This window comes from Heterodontus francisci, chromosome 27 (assembly GCF_036365525.1).
Source record: "Heterodontus francisci isolate sHetFra1 chromosome 27, sHetFra1.hap1, whole genome shotgun sequence".
In the NCBI taxonomy this organism is placed as follows: Eukaryota; Metazoa; Chordata; class Chondrichthyes; order Heterodontiformes; family Heterodontidae; genus Heterodontus; species Heterodontus francisci.
This window is the reverse complement of record NC_090397.1, coordinates 22484830-22507645: the sequence shown is the minus strand read 5'-3', so window position 1 is coordinate 22507645 and position 22816 is coordinate 22484830. Positions and strand designations below refer to the sequence as shown.

At 40.9% G+C, this 22816-nt stretch overlaps 1 protein-coding gene across 3 annotated transcripts in view; it reads left to right on the top strand.

The window, feature by feature from the left end:
- The window catches only part of LOC137384699 (non-muscle caldesmon-like), a 258457-nt gene that overhangs the window by 10835 nt on the left and 224806 nt on the right, over window positions 1-22816 (top strand). Inside the window, exon 2 of one of the 3 annotated variants that reach the window (XM_068058993.1) lies at window positions 18020-18106. The exons of the other annotated variants lie outside the window; for them this stretch is intronic. The gene's annotated coding sequence lies outside the window, so the exon portion shown is untranslated. The remainder of the gene's footprint in view (window positions 1-18019; window positions 18107-22816) is intronic. 3 annotated transcript variants of the gene reach the window in all.

Below are 22816 nucleotides of genomic sequence, written 5' to 3'. Positions count from 1 at the left end.
AAAAGTAAGAAAAAATGTAAACATGTAAAATATGACATTTAAAAAATCTCTAACAACAATTTACCACCTTAAGGAATGAGACTTCACAGTTTAAATTTAATTTCTGGGTGGTGTTTGATTGACATTGCATTTATAATGATCACATCATTAGAAAAGTATTTACATTGTTAATTACCAGACTTAACTTTCTGTGGCAGGTTTAATGTGCAATTAATGTGCAGATCCAGCAGGTTTTTAAAATTAACTGGGACATCAAGCATGAGTTGCCATTTTTGCGAAGCAAACGGTGGAGCGGCATGAATCCGTCAGCAAGTTCTGGAGATTTGCAACTCACGACATGTAGGCCAGTCTGGGTATAGATAGCAAGTTTCTTTTCTTTTGGGCCTCCTTATCTCGAGAGACAATGGATACGCGCCTGGAGGTGGTCAGTGGTTTGTGAAGCAGCGCCTGGAGTGGCTATAAAGGCCAATTCTGGAGTAACAGGCTCTTCCACAGGTGCTGCAGAGAAATTTGTTTGTTGGGGCTGTTGCACAGTTGGCTCTCCCCTTGCGCCTCTGTCTTTTTTCCTGCCAACTACTAAGTCTCTTCGACTCGCCACAATTTAGCCCTGTCTTTATGGCTGCCCGCCAGCTCTGGCGAATGCTGGCAACTGACTCCCACGACTTGTGATCAATGTCACACGATTTCATGTCGCGTTTGCAGACGTCTTTATAACGGAGACATGGACGGCCGGTGGGTCTGATACCAGTGGCGAGCTCGCTGTACAATGTGTCTTTGGGGATCCTGCCATCTTCCATGCGGCTCACATGGCCAAGCCATCTCAAGCGCCGCTGACTCAGTAGTGTGTATAAGCTGGGGATGTTGGCCGCTTCAAGTATTCGTCCCTAAAATACAATAGTAAACTAATTGGGCACTGCAGTGGAAAAGAGTATCAGAGACAAGTACTGGAATGTAATAGAATATGAGTGAGTAGTACTGCAATGGAATAGAGTATCAGGGAAGAGTATTGAAATGGAATGAAGGATCAGAAATTAGTACTGGAATGGAATATGATATCAGGGAGAAGTATTGACATGAAATAAAGTATCAGGGAGTAGTTCTGGAATGGAATGTAGTATTATAAAGTCGTACTGGAATGGAACATAAGTCGGAATTTTGCAGGGCCATTTTGAATGGGCTCGGAGGCATGGTGGGGTGGGGGGGGGGGGGGTGAATTCCGTGAAAGTGGGACGGAAGATGTCAGACCAGAAGTTTGCGTCTTCACACGTTTCCACATTTTACTGACAGTGGCTGACATGGAGGACGGACTTCGCATCGATATGACAAGAAGGTAATTAAGGCAATTAACTGCAGTTTTGAATATTATTAATGACCCATGAGAAACATGGGGCTTCAGAGCCTGGCCTGGTTAAAGGAGGTGGCAAGCTTGCGAGGTGGCAGCCATTGAGAGAACCAGCGTGGCATGTCAGGGAGAGTAGAGCAACGTGGACACCGGCAAGGCAAGGTGGGGGGGATGGGGTTAAGGTGCCAACACTATGGGGACGTACTACCGGGGTGCAATCAGGGCAGTGGCACTTGATTAAAAAAAACGTGTGAGGGAAAGTGGGGGTTGGGGGTGCATTTGGATAAAAGGCCTTGCACGCAGAGAGAGGCCACCAGCCATGGGCCTCATTCACCCAGGCTTTGGGGCACCCATTGAAGAGGAGCAGCAGCAGAGAGGGAGGGAGGTCTAGGCACGGCAGTTGGACATCAGCAACATCAGGGCCAAGAAAAGGGCCTGACTTGGGGTGGGATGCCAGAGAAGGGTGCAGAGGGGCATGCAAACTGCCTCCTGCGTGCAGAAAAGGCTACCATCCGAGGCTCAACCAATGTCTCTGAAAAATGCACCTCTCTATGAGATATGTGCCATGATGCAGGATGAGCTGAGCCATGGAGATTGGTGGACACCCAGTGCCAGTGATGCTGAAGGTCACCGTGGCATTGAACTTCTATGCTTCTGGATCTTTCCAGGGATGTACTGAAGATTTGTGTGGGATCGCGCAGTCTGTGGCACATTGGTGTATCAAGGTGGTGACCGATGCCCTGGTCAAGAGCATCGGCGACTATGTGTGCTACCACACCGATCCAAACAGTCAAGCAGAGAGGTCCATTGGGTTCCCCCAGCTGCAGGATGTGATCAGATGCACACATGTGGCTATCAAGGCTCCCACAGACCAGCCTGCAGCCTTCAACAACAGGAAGGATTTCCATTCGTTCAGTATACAACTGGTCGCGACCACTGAAGACGGATCCTTCAAGTGTGTGCACAGTTCCCGGGAAGTAGCCACAACGCCTACATACCTCAGCAGTCCCCGGTGGCACAGCTCTTCTGGTCCCCTCGGGGGCCTTCAGGGATGGATTGTGGGAGACAACGGCTATGTGCTGAAGACATGGCTACATACGTCTGCAGAGGAGAGGGACAACACCTGCCACAGGCAACCCGTGCGACCATTGAGCAGGCCATAGACCTTCTCAAGATGCGATTCAGGTGCTTTTAAAAAAACGTTGGAGCCCTACAGTATGTCCCAGCAAGGGTCTCGCGTATCTTGGTGGTCTGTTGTGTATAGCACAGCCTGGCACTGCAGAGGGGTGAGGGGGGGAGGCGTTGAACAATGAGGATCTCATGGAATGTGATACCTCCTCTGATGAGCATGTGGAGGAGGCTGCAGGCAAAGTGATGCATGCTGAAGGATCCCAGAGACCACAGGCAAGGCTCAATGAGATTCATGCAAGGGAGGCTCGGGATGCGCTTATGCTTAGACGTTTCTTATGACCCTTATTACCTTTCAGATACATTCCAATAAAGCAGTACCTTTATGCAACCCTGCTGCCATCTCCTTCATTTTACATGCCAGCACCCAGGTGCACATCACACAACGGCAAGGCTGAGGCATTGACTGCACAGGGCCTAGTCCCTCACCTCCAGCTGATTGAGGGAACCAGGGTGTAAATTAAGTCCCAAAGGGCAGCAAGAATTGGAAGGCGATGGAGCAACAACACATTAACCCTTTATTATGCCCGCACGGCAAATGCAAGACTTAACATCTAAATACTGTTTTCACCTGCGAATCTCAAGTGCAGCTAGGTTCTCTTAGATTTTTTACACATGCTCCCAAATGGTGTTCCCCCTGCACTGTCAGCTGAGGTGGAGGCAGGCTGTTGAGCTTGCTGCTCCATGGTGTGGGCCGATCTTGGTGGCCATCCTCTGGCTGCCAGAGGCCTGGAGGGTCCTGGCATGCTGAGGGGCTTGTGCACAGATGCAGGAACCCCCTCGGTCATCGCGGCTACTTGAGGCCCTGGTGTCACTGGCAGAGAGAGTGAGGAGTTGCTGTCCATACCAGTAGTGCCTTGAGAGGAGCCCCAAGAAGAAGAAGGCAGCTGCTCCACCTCCCTTGCAAGGCACACTTGTACTTCTCTGCTGATCTGCGAAGTTCGAGGACCTGGCACAGACTTCAGGCGCCTCATCCTCCTTTCGCCTTGCCACTGCTGCATTGAGCTTATGGACAAGGCAATGGCATGCAGGTCTCACACATGCCCAGCATCCACTGTGCGGTCTTCTGGATCAGGCTCTCCATGAGGGTCACCAATATCTCCATGGAGGAAGCCATGCACACACATGCCAGAAGCCATGGCCTGGAGGGACTCCTCCATCATCTACTCATGGATGCGCACAGCCTCTGGAAACTCCGCCAGATGTTCCCTTACTTCTCACTGTAACTGCAGCATTTGCCATGTTGCGACAATTCCAGCAGCACGTCAGTAGCCTGAGGCTCAGCTTTGGCCTGGCCTCTCACAGTGGCCTCAGCTGTCACAGTCTCCGTCAGCTGCTCAGAGGGGTCTATGCTGTGCTCACCAGTTTGTGTGTCTGAATCTATACACGAATGGGTACCCAATGACGTGAGAGTATCAGCACCGGTGGAGTGTGTGGGGAATGGGGTGACAGTGCACCCTCTGAGGCTCCCTCCTCCTCCTCAGAAGTGGCTGCTGTCCCCCAGTCTCTCCAGCTCTCTGCTCCTCAGCATGACCCTGACCTGCATGAGAGAACAGACATATTGAAGGGTTACAGGCTTCCTATCACGTCCTTTCAACTATCCCTAATGTAGAACAATGTGTCCAGCGGTGGACACACGAGCACTGTGCCTTCTGTGTGCCAGATGCACCTTTGTGCCCCTGCACTCGTTCACTCACTCTCTTGGGTTGACACTCCTACTTCGCCATCAGTGATAGAGTGGCTGCCCTGCTGCCCTGCCAGTACTAAGGCTTCCTCCTCCACGGGGGACAGGATGTGTAGATACAGCACTCTCTCCACCTGTCTTTGCCCTTTCCTTTATGTTATGTGCTGTCTTCTCCTGCAAGCACAGAGATGAGCACTGTTAGTTTCCTCATGGAGACAAGCACAACACTTATGCTGGTGGCAGCCCAGCAATCCATGAAGGGGGCACACAAATGCCTCCTGCATGCAGCTGCTCTCGAGGGACCCCGTGGGGGTCACAAATGACAGACAGGTGCCTCTCACCGAGATGCACCCATGCCTCTGGCAGCATATGCCAGTGCCTGACCCTCATTGGCACTGACTGGGTGGTCACTCCCTCTGCACCAAACACACTCTCTCACTTTGCTACATGCAAGGCCCAAAGGGAAAAGAGGTATGGAGCACTCTCCTTGTAAGACTGAGTAAGGTCATTGATGCACTTGCGGCACTGTATGCAGGTTCTTGGGTGACCCTATGGCTGCTGATGTCCTCTGCAATTTCTGTTGAGGCTTGCTTGGTCAGGTGGGTTGGTCTCCTCGTCCTCTCACTGGGGAAGAGGAGCTCCTGTCTTGCCCTTGCAGCCTAGAGGAGAGCCTGCAGGGTGATATCGCTGAACCACAGGGCCACCCAGGATCTTCCTTCTGCCATTGTGGCTTCAGGTTTCCTTTCAATTTTCAGTTTTCCAGGCAGGCAGTCAGCAGCGGATGGCAGGCACTCAGTAGAAACTGGAGGACACTCAATAGTCACTAGAAGGCAGTGACAGCGGATGCAGGCCTGGCAGCCCTTTAAATATGGTGCTAGCACCTGTCCCGACATCGGGACCTGTGGATAAGCTGCAAAATTCAGCCCATAGTATCAGAGAGTGGTACTGGATTTAATAGAGTTCCAACGAGTAGTATTGGAATGATATAGAGTACCAGGAAGGAGTTCTAGAATGGAATAGAGAATCTTTGAGTAGTACTGGAATGGAACAGAGTATCAGGGTTTAGTTATGGAATGGAACAGAGTATCAGGGTTTAGTACTGGAATGGAATAGAGTGTCAGAGTTTAGTACTGAAATGGAATAGAGTATGCGGGTTTTGTAATGGAATAGAGTATCAGGGTTTAGTACAAAATGGAATATAATACCAGGGTTTAGTATGAAATGGAATAGAGTATCAGGGTTTAATGTGAAATGGAATAGAATATCAAGGTCAAGTATGAAATGGAATAGATCACGAGGGTCTAGTATGAAATGGAACAGAGTATCAGGGTTTAGTGTGAAATGGAATGAGGATCAGGGTTTAGTATGAAATGGAATGAGGATCAGGGTTTAGTGTGAAATGGAATAGAGGATCAGGGTTTAGTGTGAAATGGAATAGAGTATCAGGGTTTAGTATGAAATGGAATAGAGTATCAGGGTTTAGTGTGAAATGGAATAGAGTATCAGGGTTTAGTGTGAAATGGAATGAGGATCAGGGTTTAGTGTGAAATGGAATAGAGTATCAGGGTTTAGTATGAAATGGAATGAGGATCAGGGTTTAGTGTGAAATGGAATAGAGGATCAGGGTTTAGTGTGAAATGGAATAGAGTATCAGGGTTTAGTATGAAATGGAATAGAGTATCAGGGTTTAGTATGAAATGGAATAGAGTATCAGGGTTTAGTATGAAATGGAATAGAGGATCAGGGTTTAGTGTGAAATGGAATAGAGTATCAGGGTATAGTATGAAATAGAATATAGTATCAGAGTTTAGTACTGGAATGGAATAGAGTATCAGTGTTTAGTAATAAATGCAATAGAGCATCAGGGTTTGGTATGAAATGGAATAAAGTATCAGGGTTTAGTACTGGAATGGAATCGAGTATCAGGGTTTAGTGTGAAATGGAATTGAGTATCAGAATTTACTACTGGAATGGAATAGAGTATCAGGATTTAGTATGAAATGCAATATAATATCAGGGGTTAGTATGAAATGGAATGGAGTATCAGGGTTTAGTGTGAAATGGAATTGAGTATCAGAATTTACTACTGGAATGGAATAGAGTATCAGGATTTAGTATGAAATGGAATAGACTATAAGGTTCAGTATGAAATGGAATAAGGTTTCAGGGTTTAGTACTGGAATGGAATAGAGTATCAGAGTTTAGTATTGGAATAGAATAGAGTATCATGGTTTAGTATGAAATAGAATACAGTATCAGGGTTTAGTACTGGAATGGAATAGGGTATCAGGATTTAATATGAAATAGATTAGACTATATGGTTCAGTATGAAATGGAATAGAATTTCAGGGTTTAGTACTGGAAAAGAATTGAGTATCAGGGATTAGTATGAAATGCAATAGAGCATATGGTTTGTTATGAAATGGAATAGAGCATCAGGGTTTAGTGTGAAATGGAAGAGAAGATCGGGGTTTAGTGTGAAATGGATTAGACAATAAGATTCAGTATGAAATGAAATAGAGTATCAGGGTTTAGTACTGGAATGGAATAGGGTATTAGGGCTTCAGATGAAATGGAATAGAGTGTGAGGGTTTAGTACTGGAATGGAATTGATTGTTAGGGTTTAGTATGAAATGCAATAGAATATCAGGGGTTTGTATGAAATGGAATAGAGCATCAGGGTTTAGTACTGGAATGGAACAGAGTATCATGGTTTAGTATGAAATGGAATAGAGTATCAGGGTATAGTGTATCAGGTTATTGTTTGAAATGGAACAGAGAATCAGAGCTTAGTATGAAGATTAGATTAAGATTAGAGATACAGCACTGAAACAGGCCCTTCGGCCCACCGAGTCTGTGCCGACCATCAACCACCCATTTATACTAATCCTACACTAATCCCATATTCCTACCAAACATCCCCACCTGTCCCTATATTTCCCTACCACCTACCTATACTAGTGACAATTTATAATGGCCAATTTACCTATCAACCTGCAAGTCTTTTGGCTTGTGGGAGGAAACCGGAGCACCCGGAGAAAACCCACGCAGACACAGGGAGAACTTGCAAACTCCACACAGGCAGTACCCAGAATCGAACCCGGGTCCCTGGACCTGTGAGGCTGCAGTGCTAACCACTGCGCCACTGTGCCGCCAGTATTCTCTGGAGTTTAGAAAACTGAAAGGTGATCTCATTGAAACAGATAAGATGCTGAAGGGGCTGGATAGGGTGGACACAGAGAGGTTGTTTCTGCTGGTGGAGGAGTCTAAAACAAGTATGAAATGCAATGTAATATCAGGGTTTAGTATGAAATGGAATAGAGTATCAGGGGTTTGTGTGAAAAGCAATAGAGTATTGGGTTTAGTGTGAAATGGATTTGAGTATCAGAATTTATTACTCGAATCGAATAGAGTTTCAGAGTTTTGTATGAAATGGAATAGAGTATCAGGGTTTAGTACTGGAATGGAACAGAGTATCAGGGTATAGTTAGAAATGGAACAGAGCATCAGAGTTTAGTATGAAATGTAATATAATATCAGAGTTTATTGCTCGAATGGAATAGAGTATCAGGGTTTAGTACGAAATGCAATAGAATATCAGGGTTTGGTATGAAGTGGAACAGAGTATCAGGGTTTAGTACTGGAATGGAATCGAGTATCAGGGTTTAGTATGAAATGGAATAGAGTATCAGGGTTTAATGTGAAATGGAATAGAGTATCAGGGTTCCGTATGGAATGGAATAGAGTATCAGGGTTTAGTACTGGAATGGAATAGAGTATCAGGGTTTCGTACAAAATGGAATAGACTGTCAGGGTTTAATATGAAATGGAATAGAATATCAGGGTTTAGTGTGAAATGGAATAGAGTATTATGGTTTAGTATGAAATGGAATAGCGTATCAGGGTACAGTATGAAATGGAACAGAGTATCAGAGTTTAGTATGAAATGCAATGTAATATCAGGGTTTAGTATGAAATGGAATAGAGTATCGGGGTTTAGAGTGAAATGGAATTGAGTGTCGGAGTTTATTACTCGAATCGAATAGAGTATCAGGGTTTAATATGAAATGGAATAGAGTATCAGGCTTTAGTATGAAATGGAATAGACAATAAGATTCAGTATCAAATGGAATAGAGTTTCAAGGTTTAGTACTGGATTGGAATTGAGTATCAGGGTTTAGTACTGGAATGGAATAGAGTATTAGAGTTTAGCAATAAATGGGATAGAGCATCAGGATTTGGTATGAAATGGAATAGAGCATCAGGGTTCAGTACTGGAATGGAACAGAGTATCATGGTTTAGTATGAAATAGAATAGAGTATCAGGATTTAATATGAAATGGAATAGACTATAAGGTTCAGTATGAAATGGAATAGAGTTTCAGGGTTTAGTACTGGAAAGGAATAGGGTATCAGGGATTAGTATGAAATGCAATAGAGCATCATGGTTTGGTATGAAATGGAATATAATATCAGGGTTGAGTATGAAGTGGAATAGAATATCGGAGTTTAGTATGAAATGCAATATAATATCAGGGTTTAGTATGAAATGGAATTGAGTATCAGGGTTTTGTGTGAAAAGCAATATAATATCAGGGTTTAGTATGAAATGCAATTGAGTATCAGAGTTTATTACTCAAATCGAATAGAGTTTCAGGATTTAGTATGAAATGGAATAGACTGTAAGGTTCAGTATGAAATGGAATAGAGTTTCAGGGTTTAGTACTGGAATGGAATAGAGTATCAGAGTTTAGCAATAAATGCAATAGAGCATCAGGGTTTGGTATGAAATGGAATAGAGTATCAGGATTTACTCCTGGAATGGAACAGAGTATCAGGGTTTGGAATGAAATGGAACAGAGCATCAGTGTTTAGTACTGGAATGGAACAGTGTATCATGGTTTAGTATGAAATAGAATACAGGATCAGGGTGTAGTACTGGAATGGAACAGAGTATCAGGGTTTAGTACGAAATGCAATATAATATCAGGGTTTTGTATGAAATGGAATAGAGTATCAGGGTTTAGTGTGAAATGGAATAGAGTATCAGAGTTTAGTACTAGAATGGAATAGAGTATCGGGGATTAGTATGAAATGTAATAGAGCATCATGGTTTGTTATGAAATGGAATAGAGCATCAGGGTTTAGTATTGGAATGGAACAGAGTATCAGGGTTTAGTACAAAATGCAATATAATATCAGGGTTTTGTATGAAATGGAATAGAATATCAGGGTTTAGTGTGAAATTGAATAGAGTATCAGAGTTTAGTACTAGAATGGAATAGAGTATCAGGATTTAATATGAAATTGAATAGATTATAAGATTCAGTATTAAATGGAATAGAATTTCAGGGTTTAGTACTGGAAAGGAATAGAGTATCAGGGATTAGTATGAAATGCAATAGAGCACCATGGTTTGGTATGAAATGGAATAGAGTATCAGGGTTTAGAGAATCAGGGTATAGTATGAAATGGAACAGAGAATCAGAGTTTAGTATGAAATGCAATATAATGTCAGGGTTTAGTATGAAATGGAATAGAGTATCCGGGTTTTGTGTGAAAAGCAATAGAGTATCAGGGTTTGGTCTGAAATGTAATAGAGCATCAGTGTTTAGTACTGGAATGCAACAGAGTAGCATTGTTTAGTAGTGGAATAGAATAGAGTATCAGGATTTAATATGAAATGAAATAGACTATCAGGTTCAGTATGAAATGGAATAGAATTTTAGGGTTTTGTACTGGAATGGAATAGAGAATCCGCGTTTGGTATGAAATAGAATAGAGCATCATGGTTTAGTACTGGAATGGAACAGGGTATCATGTTTTAGTATGAAATAGAATAGAGTATCAGTGTTTAGCATTCGAATGGAATAGAGTATCAGGGTTTAGTGTGAAATGGAACAGAGTATAAGGGTTTTGTGTGAAATGTAATAGGCTTTCAGGGTTTAGTGTGAAATGGAATTGAGTATCAGAGTTTACTACTGGAATGGAATAGAGTATCAGGATTTGGTATGAAATGGAGTATAGCATTAGGGTTTGGTATAAAATGGAATAGAGCATCAGGGGTTACTACTGGAATGGAATAGAGTATCAGTTTTTAGTATGAAATGCAATATAATATCAGGGTTTAGTATGAAATGGAATAGAGTATCAGAGTTTACTACTAGAATGAAATGGAGTATTAGGGTTTCGTATGCAATGCAATAGAGTATCAGGGTATAGCATGAAATGGAATAGAGTATCAGACTTTGGTATGAAATGCAGTATAATATCAGGGGTTAGTATGAAATGGAATAGAGCATCAGGGTTTAGCGTGAAATGGAATTGAGTATCAGGGTTTATTACTCGAAAGGAATAGTGTATCAGGATTTAGTATGAAATGGAATAGACGATCAGGGTTTCGTACTGGAATGGAATAGAGTATCATGGTTTAATATGAAATAGAATAGACTATCAAGGTTTAGTACTGGAATGGAATAGAGTATCACAGTTTAGTGTGAAATGGAATAGAGTATCAGGGTTCTGTATGAAATGCAATATAATATCAGGGTTTAGTATGAAATGGAATAGACTATAAGGTTCAGTATCAAACGGAATGGCGTTTCAGAATTTAGTACTGGAATGGAACAGAGTAACAGGGTTTAGTATGAAATGGAACAGAGTATCAGAGTTTTGTATGAAATACAATGTAATGTCAGGGTTCTGTATGAAATGGAATAGAGTATTGGGGTTGAGTGCGAAATGGAATAGAGTATCAGGGTTTGGTCTGAAATATAATAGAGCATCAGTGTTTAGTACTGGTATGGAACAGAGTATCATTGTTTAGTATGAAATGCAATAGAGTATAAAGGTTTAGTACTGCAGTGGAATAGAGTATCAGGGTTTAGTATGAAATGCATCAGAGTGTCAGGGTTTGGTATGAAATGGAATAGAGTTTCAGCGTTTAGTGTGAAATGGAATAGACTATCAGGGATTAGTGTGAAATGGAATAGAGTATCAGAGTTTAGTACTGGAATGGAATAGAGTATTAGGATTTAATATGAAATGAAATAAACTATAATGTTCAGTATTAAATGCACTAGAATTTCAGGGTTTAGGACTGGAATGGAATAGAGTATCAGGATTTAGTATGAAATGGAGTATAGCATCAGGGTGTTATATGAAATGCAATAGCGTATCAGGGTTTGGTATGGAATGGAATAGAGCATCAGTATTTAGAATTGGAATGGAACAGCGTATCATTGTTTAGTATGAAATGGTATAGATTATCAAGGTTTAGTACTGGAATGGAATAGACTATCAGGGTTTAGTGTGAAATGGAATAGAATATCAGAGTTTAGTACTGGAAAAGAATAGAGTATCAGGATTTAATAAGAAATGGAATAGAATAAATTGTTCAGTATGAAATGTAATAGAATTTCAGGGTTTAGTACTGGAATGGAATAGAGCATCATGGTTTAGTGTGAAATGGAATAGAGTATCAGGGTTTAGTACTGGAATGGCATAGAGTATCTGGGTTTGTAGTGCAATGGAATAGAGTATCTTGGTTCTGTATGAAATGCAATATAATATCAGGGCTTAGTATGAAATGGAATAGACTATAAGGTTCAGTATCAAATGGAATGGAGTTTCAGGGTTTAGTACTGGAATGGAATAGAGTATCAGGGTTTAGTATGAAATGGAATTGAGCATCAGGGTTTGGTATGAAACGGAATAGAGTATCAGAATTTAGTACTGGAATGGAACAGAGTATCATGGTCCAGTATGAAATAGAATAGAGTATCAGGATTTAGTATGAAATGGAATAGAGCATTAGGATTTGTTATAAAATGGAATAGAACATCAGGGTTTAGTACTGGAATGGAATTGAGTGTCAGTTTTAGTATGAAATGCAATATAATATCAGGGTTTAGTATGAAATGGAATAAAGTATCAGGATTTAGTGTGAAGTGGAATAGAGTATCAGGGTTTAGTGTGAATTGGAATCGAGTATCAGAGTTTAGTACAGGAATGGAATAGAGTACCTAGGTTTAGCATGAAATGGAACAGAGTATCAGAGTTTTGTATGAAATGCAATGTAATGTCAAGGTTATGTATGAAATGGAACAGAGTATTAGTTTGAGTGCGAAATGCAATAGAGTATCAGGGTTTGGTCTGAAATGTCATGGAGCATCAGTGTTTAGTACTGGAATGGAACAGAGTATCATTGTATAGGATGAAATGCAATAGAGTATCAAGGTTTAGTACTGCAGTGGAATAGAGTATCAGCGTTTAGTGTGAAATGGAATAGAGTATCAGGATTTAATATGAAATGAAATAGACTATACGGTTCAGTACTGGAATGGAATAGAGTATCAGGGTTTAGTATGAAATAGAATAGAGTATCAGGGTTTAGTATGAAATAGAATAGAGTATCAGGGTTTAGTATGAAATAGAATAGAGTATCAGGGTTTAGTACTGGAATGGAATAGAATATCAGGGTTTAGTACGAAATGCATTAGAGTATCAGGGTTTGGTATGAAATGGAATTGCGTTTCAGCGTTTAGTGTGAAATGGAATTGAGTATCAGGGTTTAGTAATGGAGTAGAGTATAAGTGTTTAGTATGAAATGGAGTAGATGTCAGGGTGTAGTATGAAATGAAATAGAATATCTGGGTTAGTATGAAATAGAATAATGTATCAGGGTTTAGTACTGGAATGGAATAGAGTATCAGTATTTAGTATGAAATGGAATAGAGTATCAGGGTTTAGAATGAAATGGAATTGAATATCAGGAGTTAGGATGAAATGGAATAGAATATCAGGGTTTAGTATGAAATGGAATAGAAGATCAGGGTTTAGTGTGAAATGGAAAAGAATAGCAGGGTTTAGTATGAAATGGAACAGAATATCAGGGGTTAGTACTGGAATGGAATAGAGTATCAGGGTTTAGTATGAAATGGAAGAGTATCAGGGTTTCGTGTGACATGGACTAGGTTATCAGGGTTTACTATGAAATGGAACAGAGTGTCAGAGTTTAGTAATGGAATAGAGTATTAGGGTTTACAAATGGACTAGTGTGTCAGGGTTCAGTATGAAATGGAATAGTGTGTCAGGGTTTTGTAATGGAATAGAGTATCAGGGTTTAGTATGAAATGGAATAGTGTGTCAGGATTTAGTAATGGAATACAGTATCAGGGTTTAGTATGAAATGGAATAGTGTGTCAGGATTTAGTAATGGAATACAGTATCAGAGTTTAGTACTGGAATGGAATAGAGTATCAGGGTTTAGTGTGAAATGGAATAGTGTACCAGGGAGCAACGCATCCTCTAATTTGTTTGTAGCATGCTGCCAGTTCATTTATATGCGCTAGGTCCTTTAAATTTCTTTGTGTGACTGCGCACACACCTTAACTGAAAGGGGCTGACTTGTGCTTGGCTGGCATCGGATTAGAGCAACAGTTAGTAATACTCGAATGGAATATAGTAGCAGAGAGTAGTACTGGAATGGCATATTGTACAGAGAGCAGTATTGGCATGGAATAGAATATGAGAGATTAGTCGTGGAACAGATTGAATTATCATGGAGTAGAACTGGAATGGATTGGAATATCAGAGAGTCACACTGGAATGGAATACAGTATCAGAGAGTAGTACTGGAATGATCCCAACTCTCAGAGGTCCAATGAACAGTAGTTAGCTATCAGTGAGTAGGTCCAAATAAGTCTTGCCAGATCCACAGTGTTAACTGCTCGTTCTGAATTATTCTGGAATGAATTGCAAAAATCTTACTGTTTCTTGCAGATTGTTCCCAGAAAGCTATCAAGGATATTGAAAGGTAATGATATGAAAATGGGTTTCCATGATGCAAAGTATAAGAAGAAAGCTTGCATCCTTTATTTGTAGGAATCAATTCTGCTTTGGTGTGAAGCCAAAGCAACTCCATATTAACAGTAATCTTATTGTGTAAATGCACCTAAACATAAACCTTTTACCTATATGTGCCCCAGTTAAAAAGATGTTGTCCCAACTAATTTCCTTCAGCTTATTTGCAAACTCCTTTTATTCTGCTCAGTAAAGCAGTCCTTTATATTATGGCTTGTAGTTCAAACGAACTTCGAGTAATGGCAATACATAAGATATGAACAATGCAAAATTAAGGACCTCCTTCAAGTGGATTGTGATATGTATTAGTCAAAGCCAGCTGCAAAATAGCTACAACCCTCATTGTCCATTGTCACAGACATTAGCTTGATGCAGGAAGCAGACAACTTATTGGAACTGACCCATCCAAGCTTTAGCACTTTTATTGGCTGAAGACATTTTATCCTAACCAAACATATCTTCAAATATGAGATCATGGCAGATTTATCAGCATGTGTTGCCCCAAGTACAGCAGGGAAAAATGTCAGGGTAATTTCTGTGGTCTTAAAGAGACCCACAGGGCCTCTACATGATCATATTCAAAACGTATCAACCTCACAAAGAGGATGGTATCTGTAATGAGACATATCATAGTTTTAATTACATACAGTGCTTTTAATTGCAATAATAACAAAGGTTGACATTTAATAAAAGTTTATCATAAAATCTTTCCATTACTGTCATTGGTCTCTGAAGGGAATATAATTCCTGACTGTTCACGATGTATCACAGAGTAAATATCTCGAAAGAATCTGGAACACTGCCATAAAAAAGAAAAAAAATCTCTGATCACAGTTGAAATGAACTATAAAAAGAAGGCAACATAACTATTGCAAATGGACTGACACCCAAAGCCAAGGCTCACATTACCATCAATCTTATGACACACTTGCACCTGGGTACCAAGTATTTATTTTCATTCTAGCTTTATCAGGTTGTACTAGAATTCCTATAGTGTTTCTCCTTCATGCCAAATGTGGTAACCATGTGAAATAGCCAACAATAGAAGCAATAGAAGAGAAAGTTGTTAGAAATTTTAAGAGGGTGAAGAAACATTTTTTTTAGTAGACAGCGCTATTGAAGGGTATCAGAAATGGGGTAAGAAGTCTTAAGATCTTTGGAGCCAACCTGATAGATGGAAATGTTCATTACTAATCCTCTTTCAGGAAACTGAGATAGATGGGTAATGGAAAGTAAGATTTAGTTCAAGTGCATCTAATGATGCCTTATGGCTTATCATGGTCTTCTGGAGTCTGTTCAATAGCCTTGGGGAGTCGAGAGGAATTTTCCAGAGTTTTTCCTGAAATTGGCCACTGTTAATTGTTCTACGTTTTTGTCTCACAGAGTTGTCATGACTTGTGCTTGAGAAGCGGGACTGTGGATGCACAAATTGCAATATCTAATAGATCGCATCAGAAGTGATTAGGTCTCCTTGTTTTTTCTCACCTTTCTCATTACACATGTTTAACGCTACAGTTGTTTTAATGGGCATGTGAGGAACGAGCAGTATATTTGTTCACTAAATACTGCACCATCCCTGACAACTAATATTTTTTGTTATTTTATAAATGATTTTGTATAGTGCTCATTTCCGAATCTAAATTGCTGTGCATTACTGTTACAACTGAAACATTACAGTTATTGTATTGTGCCACAATTTTTATCAATGAAAGATGCCACAATAAAGTCTCCCTAATGCATCCATCTCCAATCTCTCAGCACAAGATTCTTTCACTAACAGTTCATCTTCAGTTGCTATTTTTGTGGGGGATCATCAAGGAACAAGGCTAACAAATGTATTTTGCTACTTAAAATTGCACAAAACCTTTAGATGTGGAGCAAAGCATGTCAAATCAGGCCCTTGATGTGAAATGTAATCCAATAATGTAAGAACCATAGCTTCACCACAATTCTACAGTGGTCTGAGCAATCCAGAAAGAATTCAGTGACCAGTGATTGCATGATCTATTTCACAGTCAGGAGTAGACATCTGTCAGCACTCCAGGTTGTCCTGCTGTTGAGGGGAAGCAGTACGATGAAGTTATAGCATCCAGACAGTGAGTCGAAGCCTTCCTGTGAAATGTCTACCTTGGCTGGATTGCTCAAAGAAAACTGCACATTAGTGCCAGAAACCACAAGACACTTGAATTTGCAAGAAACTAAGTACTGACAAAGGGCCTTGTGCACAGATGCGTGTAAAAACAACCTGCTCATCTATTGAGTTTGTGATTGTGACTAGCGTTTGCCCCATCCATGCAATTGGTATGCATGTCAAGGAAATGCAGGTCACCATCAGGTTTGGGAGTCTTCATTTCACTGATGGCATTACGGGTGACATGTCAACAGTTCTCCAGGGTTGTAAAAATTCTATTTTGAACTACATTCTGGATGATTATGATCTGAAACATGCATCCTTCTTTATGAAACCATTTGCTACAAATGTAATGGATGGAAATCCAACTTTGTGACAAATGGAGTTGCCTGAAGGATTGCGTGAATTACCAGAAACTAACATCTATCCATCAACAGTGAGCACTGATGGAGATTAAGTGGAGGAATAGTCATTGGATCTGTAGTACAAGGGTTTGAATGGGTTAATATATGAGAGAGTGTGTGGAATACCTCCTACCATCATGATGTAAAAGATGACACGTGAAAGAGACTTGAGAGAAGCAGCATGGCTTCAGAGAAGTCATACGGACTTAGGTAAAGCTGTACATAGTTAATATGTAATAAATGAGTTAATGTTAAAATTACAGAAGATTCAGTAATCTCTCCTAGCTGGACTAAACAAATAAACAAAATGGTGGCAGACTAACCAAACATAAACAGAACCAATCCTTGGTTAATCCCACACCTGGGCAACTGCAGGTTGCCACAAGATCCAATGGTGACAATACTGCCTGTTGACTTCAAAGTGCTGAATTATTTTTAAAAAGTTGATCATTTTAAAAGGTAAATTGATCTCAGTATAGATTGTGTACCATGTGCGACAGGTTAAATTTTTACTGAACAAAGGAGAATATGATCGTGGTGACTATGCTACCTCAGTTTTAAAATGAACGATGTGACATATCACAGGTCTGCCCTAATTAATATCATAAAAGTTCCTACATTTAATTTTTTATAAGGAGTGTGCGTCTTAGCTGTGTTGTGGCCATTTTAAATTGGGCACTGCTGATGAGCACTGGCACGAGTTCTTTCTCTGCTTTTTGGCATTGGGGATGGTAGAAAAATCCAAGGACTTTATCTCATGTGTAGATGGCACTTCAAAGGCAGGTGAGTCACCATGGCGAATGAGTGATAGATAGTAAATAGGCCCAGGTATTATAAATAATGCTTATTGATCATGAATTGTTTCAATTGCTCTATCACGCAGTCTTAGGCTATCTCATGGAAGATGGGTGTATTGTTTCATTAATTCCTGGGAGACTGCTGATGCTTGCAAACTCAACTTTGATTGACAATCAGTTTAATTGTGCAGGATACCTTTTGCCTTGCCGTTTAATGCCTGTACTATTATTTGGGCAGAGGTTAGCTTAGGACTCTGTGGAGACGTTTTTGGTACCTGGCATTAATCAGGTGAGTGGCGTGTCTGTTCCATACACCTGATGATTTTGGCAGCAGGCCAGGTCTATTTTTACAGTCTGGCCTCATTTTAATCTGCATGGCAAGCTGCCAGGACTGAGCAAGCACGGATGGGCATCTCACCAAGTGCGAGGTCGGGAAATCGGACTGTTTACATAGTTAGGCTAAAAGTGTGTCATTAAAGGGGAGGAAGGAGGCAATCCCAGAAGGGGGGGTTTCAAGGGGACCAGTGGATGACCAAAATTACATAATGGTCCTAAACTTCTCTAAGGACCACAATTTAAGTATTTTAACAAGATTCTTATCTATTTCAGGCGAGAGTGTGGTCGCCTAAATCAAGGCCCATTCCAAAATCAAATCAGGTGGGCCTCGAGGAGGTAGTGAGATAAAAATCTCAACCTGTGAGTCATTTTTCTCATGTAAAAGTATTTTAATAATGAAGAAAGTTCTTTAAAGTACCACAGGGAGCTACTTAAGTTTCTTAACATTTATTGTTTTGAAAGATACTCTTGAGTTACAACAGATTTTATAATCTAGCTAAATATGCTGTTTGTTTTAACACTGCTGCTGTTAATTTTATTTCTTATTAAACTTGTGTAGTTTTAGCCTGAGATACATGTCTCTGTCAGTGTTATTTGTCGATCAATTAGAGAATCAAGTGTATAGGGGGATTCCATACCACGTACAATGCATTTTCATGGTAAAAATGCACTCTGCTATCCAAGATTACTTCGTACAGAAGGTCACATCTCGCTTTTAAGGGAGTGAGGGATTTGCCTATGGAAATGCTTTTTTGTGTTGGGCGGAGAAACGTTTTTGTAGCAAACTTGGATCCTAACAGCTACAACTCACCAAATTACATCAAACTTAAGAAAACGCATCGCTCTTATGGAAATGGGGTTATTTACATCTGGTCCTGCATTGGAAATATGTTTAACATATTTACACTGTGAAACTCAAAAAGCAGTGAGTTTAATCAGGAGGACAAATATATTTGGGATAGAGTGTCCACTCTGCTTTTCCTTGCCAGAAATTATGGCTTTACATCAAATACGACTACTGCTCTTTACTTATTGAAAGGACTGGCTCTTATTTTAGTCCAACGACAACAAAACTACAATAAAATGTGGGAACTTGCAGTTTTAACCAGATTTGCAGAGGGCTCTTGTTTAAAATGTATCTATATTTGCCATGAAATAGTTATGAAAATGCAAGTAATTGTGCAGCATAGCAGACAAAAATTGGAAAAAGTTCAAAATATTCTCGTATTGCTAAAAATGACAATGGTATGAGCTGCAGCAGAGGACAGATAATATTGATAAAAGGGGCAAGAATTTTTCACTGGAATTGTGCTGACTTTCTCGCATAACTCCACTAATAACCCAGAGGCCTGAACTAACAATCCAGATAATGTGAATTCAAATCCCACCATGGCAGTTGGAGAATATGAATTCAATGTTTTAAAAATAAAGTGACCATGAAGCTGTTGGATTGTTGTAAAAACCCAACTGGTTCTCTAATGTCCTTTAAGGAAGGAAACCTGCTGCCCTTAATCATTTTGGCCTATATATGACACGAGTCACACACCAACGTGGTTTACTCTTAATTGCTCTCTGAAATGCTCTTCTTGATGGGTACTGAATGCTAGCCTTGCAAGTGACACCCATATTACAAGAACAATAAAAAAGAGTAATTCTTCATTTTGACTTGTAATTCTCCTTCAGGCTTGAAAAGACCTGGATTGAACCTTTCCAAAGGTTGTAAGAATTAATGTCCCTTTATGTTACCACTTACCACAGATCATGACCTAATAGAATAGCAGAATGGGAACCTCACTTCCTACATTCCACTTTTGTTAAATGTGCACATGACTTTAAACTTCACTGTTAAGCAATTTCCTGCCCCCACCACTAAATGAACTCCCTGCAAACGCCCAAAATGGCACCAGAAGCTGTGAATCATTCTGCACATGTCTTGACACACAAAAATTGAGTGCCTGTTAGTACATCACCGTTCTGACAAGATTTGCATCATTTAGAACCAACTTACACCAATGCAGAAAATTGGGCTGAATTTTTCCGCTTCCTGGAAATCCCAAAGCAGGAGTCGGACCTGCTTTGACCGGTGGTGGGACCCTGGGGCAGCATCTAGGAATACAGGAACATAGGAGCAGGAATAGGCCATTCATTCCATCGAGTCTGCTCCACCATTCAATTCGATCATCTGATCATCTACCTCAACGCCACTTTCCCGCACTATCCCCAGATCCCTTGATGTCGTTAGTATCCAGAAATCTATCGATTTCTGTCTTGAACATTCTCAATGATTGAGCTTCCACAGCCTTCTGGGATAGAGAATTCCAAAGATTCACCACCCTCTGAGTGAAGAAGTTCCTACTCATCTCGATTTTAAATGGCCTACCCCTATTCTGAGACTATGTCCCCTGGCTCTTGACTCACCAGCCAGGGGATACATCCTATTTACATCCACCCTGTACGAATTTTGTAAGTTTCAATGAGATCACCTCTCATTCTTCAAAACTCTAGAGCATATGGCCCAGTTTCCACAATCTCTCTTCATAAGACAATCCCGCCATTCCAGGGATTAGTCTGGTGAACCTCTGTTGCACTCCCTCTATGGCAAGTATATCCTTCCTTAGATAAGGAGACCAAAACTGTATACAGTACTCCAGGTGCAGTCTCACCAAAGCTTTATATAATAGCAGCAATACGTCTTTACTCATGTACTCAAAACCCTTTGCGATGAAGGCCAACATACCATTTGCGTTCCTAATTTCTTGTTGCACCCTGCATACTAGCTTGGAGTGGCTCATGAACAAGGACACCCAGGTCCCTTTGGACATCAACACTTCCCAACCTCTCGCCGTTTAAGAAATACTCTGTCTTTCTGTTTTTTCTACCAAAGTGGATAATTTCACACTTATTCACATTATATTCCATCTGCCATGTTCTTGCCCATTCACTTAGCCTATCCGAGTCCCCTTGAAGCCGCCTTAAATCCTCCTCACAACTTACATTCCCACCTAGTTTTGTGGCATCAGCAAATTTGGAAATATTACATTTGGTCTTCACATCCAAATCATTTCTATAGATTGTGAACAGCTGTGGCCCCAGCACTGATCCTTGTGGTAACCCACTAATAACAGCCTGGTATCCTGAGAATGACCCATTTATTCCTACTCTCTGCTTTCTGTCTGTTAACCAATTCTCACTCCATACCAGTGTATTACCCCCAATCCCATGTGCTCTAATTTTGTTTAATAATCTCCTAATAATAACCTTATCAAAAGCCTTCTGAAAATCCAGATACACCACATCCATTCATTCTCCTTTATCTATGCTAAAAGTAACATCCTCAAAAAACTCCAACCGGTTGGTCAAACATGATTTCCCTTTCATAAATCTATGTTGACTCTGCCCAATTATATCACTATTTTCTAAATTTCTAGTTAGCACATTCTTTATAATAGATTGTAACATTTTCCTGACTACTGACATCAACCGAACAGGTTTGTAGTTCCTTGTTTTCTCTCCCTGCTTTCTTAAATAGTGGGGTTACATTTGCTACTTTCCAGTCTGCAGGAACCTTTCCAAAATCTATAGAATTTTGAAAGATAACTATCAATACGTCCACTATCTCTATAGCCACCTCCTTCAACACTCTGGGATGTAGCTCATCTGGTCTGTGAGATTTATCAACCTTCAAACCAGTTAATTTTGAGTAATACCTCTTTATTAATACTAATTTCTACCAGTTCCTCACTTTCACAAGTCTCTTGGTTCCCTAGTATTTCTGGGAGATTTTCTGTATCTTCCTCCCTGAAGACAGACACAAAATAATTGTTCAGTTTCTCCGCCATTTCCCATTATATTCTCCATTATAAATTTCCTGTTTTCGCCTGTAATGGACTCACATTTGTACTTGCGAATCTTTTCCTTTTCTCATATCTAAAGAAGCTTTTATAGTCAACCTTTATGCTTCTTGCTAGCTTGCATTCATATTCTCTTTTCCCTTTCTTTATCAATTTCTTGGTCATCCTTTGCTGGATTCTAAATTGCTCCCAATCCTCGGGTTTGCCACTTTTTCTGGCTAGCTTATAAGGAACTTCCTTTGATCTAATGCAGTCTTTAACTTCTTTTGTTAGCCATGGCTGATTCATCTTTCTTGTTGGGTTTTTGTGTCTTAGAGGAATGTATGTTTGTTGCAGACCTTGTAATACTTATTTAAATACTAGCCATTGCCTGTCTACTGTCAAATCTTTGTGCATTTTCCCAATCTACCATAGCCAACTTGCCCCTTAGACCTTCATAGTTTCCTTTGTTAAGATTTAAGACCAGAGTTTCAGAATGAACTATATCACTTTCAAACCTTATGTAAAATTCTATCATATGATGGTCACTATTTCCCAAAGGCTCCTTTACAGCAAGGTTATTAATTAGCCCTTTCTCATTACATAATATTAAATCTAAAATAGCCCATCAGTGACCAATTAAGAGGCCGCTGCTGGGGTCGACATCCTATTAAGTATGGTGGCCCATTCCCAAGACCTGCCAGCCCAATCGGAGGGCCGGCAGTTCGGAAGCCTCAGCAGCACCACAACAAGGAGAGGGTGCCTCAGTGGTGGGGCACCCTCGAAGATAGGTGTGTTGGATTGGGGGATGATGGGGACAGGCAGACTGGCTCTGGTGATCAGGGAGGGGGTGTCGTAGTGCACCTTTGGCGTTATTGCCGCGCGGGTGGCCTTTGCTGCCGGAGGGGCCTTCTGTGGGCACCCTTTGTGGGCCATGGTGTGTTCATAAAGGAGGGTCCCCCACCCAAAGCCCACCAGGGTTGACCTGGCAGTCTCCCCACGTGGCGGCAGGTCTTCCCCCATGGACAGTTTGCCCGCAGAGTTGAGAGGTTTCTCTTAATTGGCCACTTAAGTGGTTCAATTGGCTGCCAGCTGGGGCTGTGCCACTATGTTTCCCACCGCTAGCAATATGCCATGCCAGTGGGAAGATGCTGGGCCAAGACTTGTGTCATTGTCATATGCACCATTTTGTAGAAAGTTGTTAGTTTTGAAGGCAGCATAGAGATTGCCTGTTTCATGC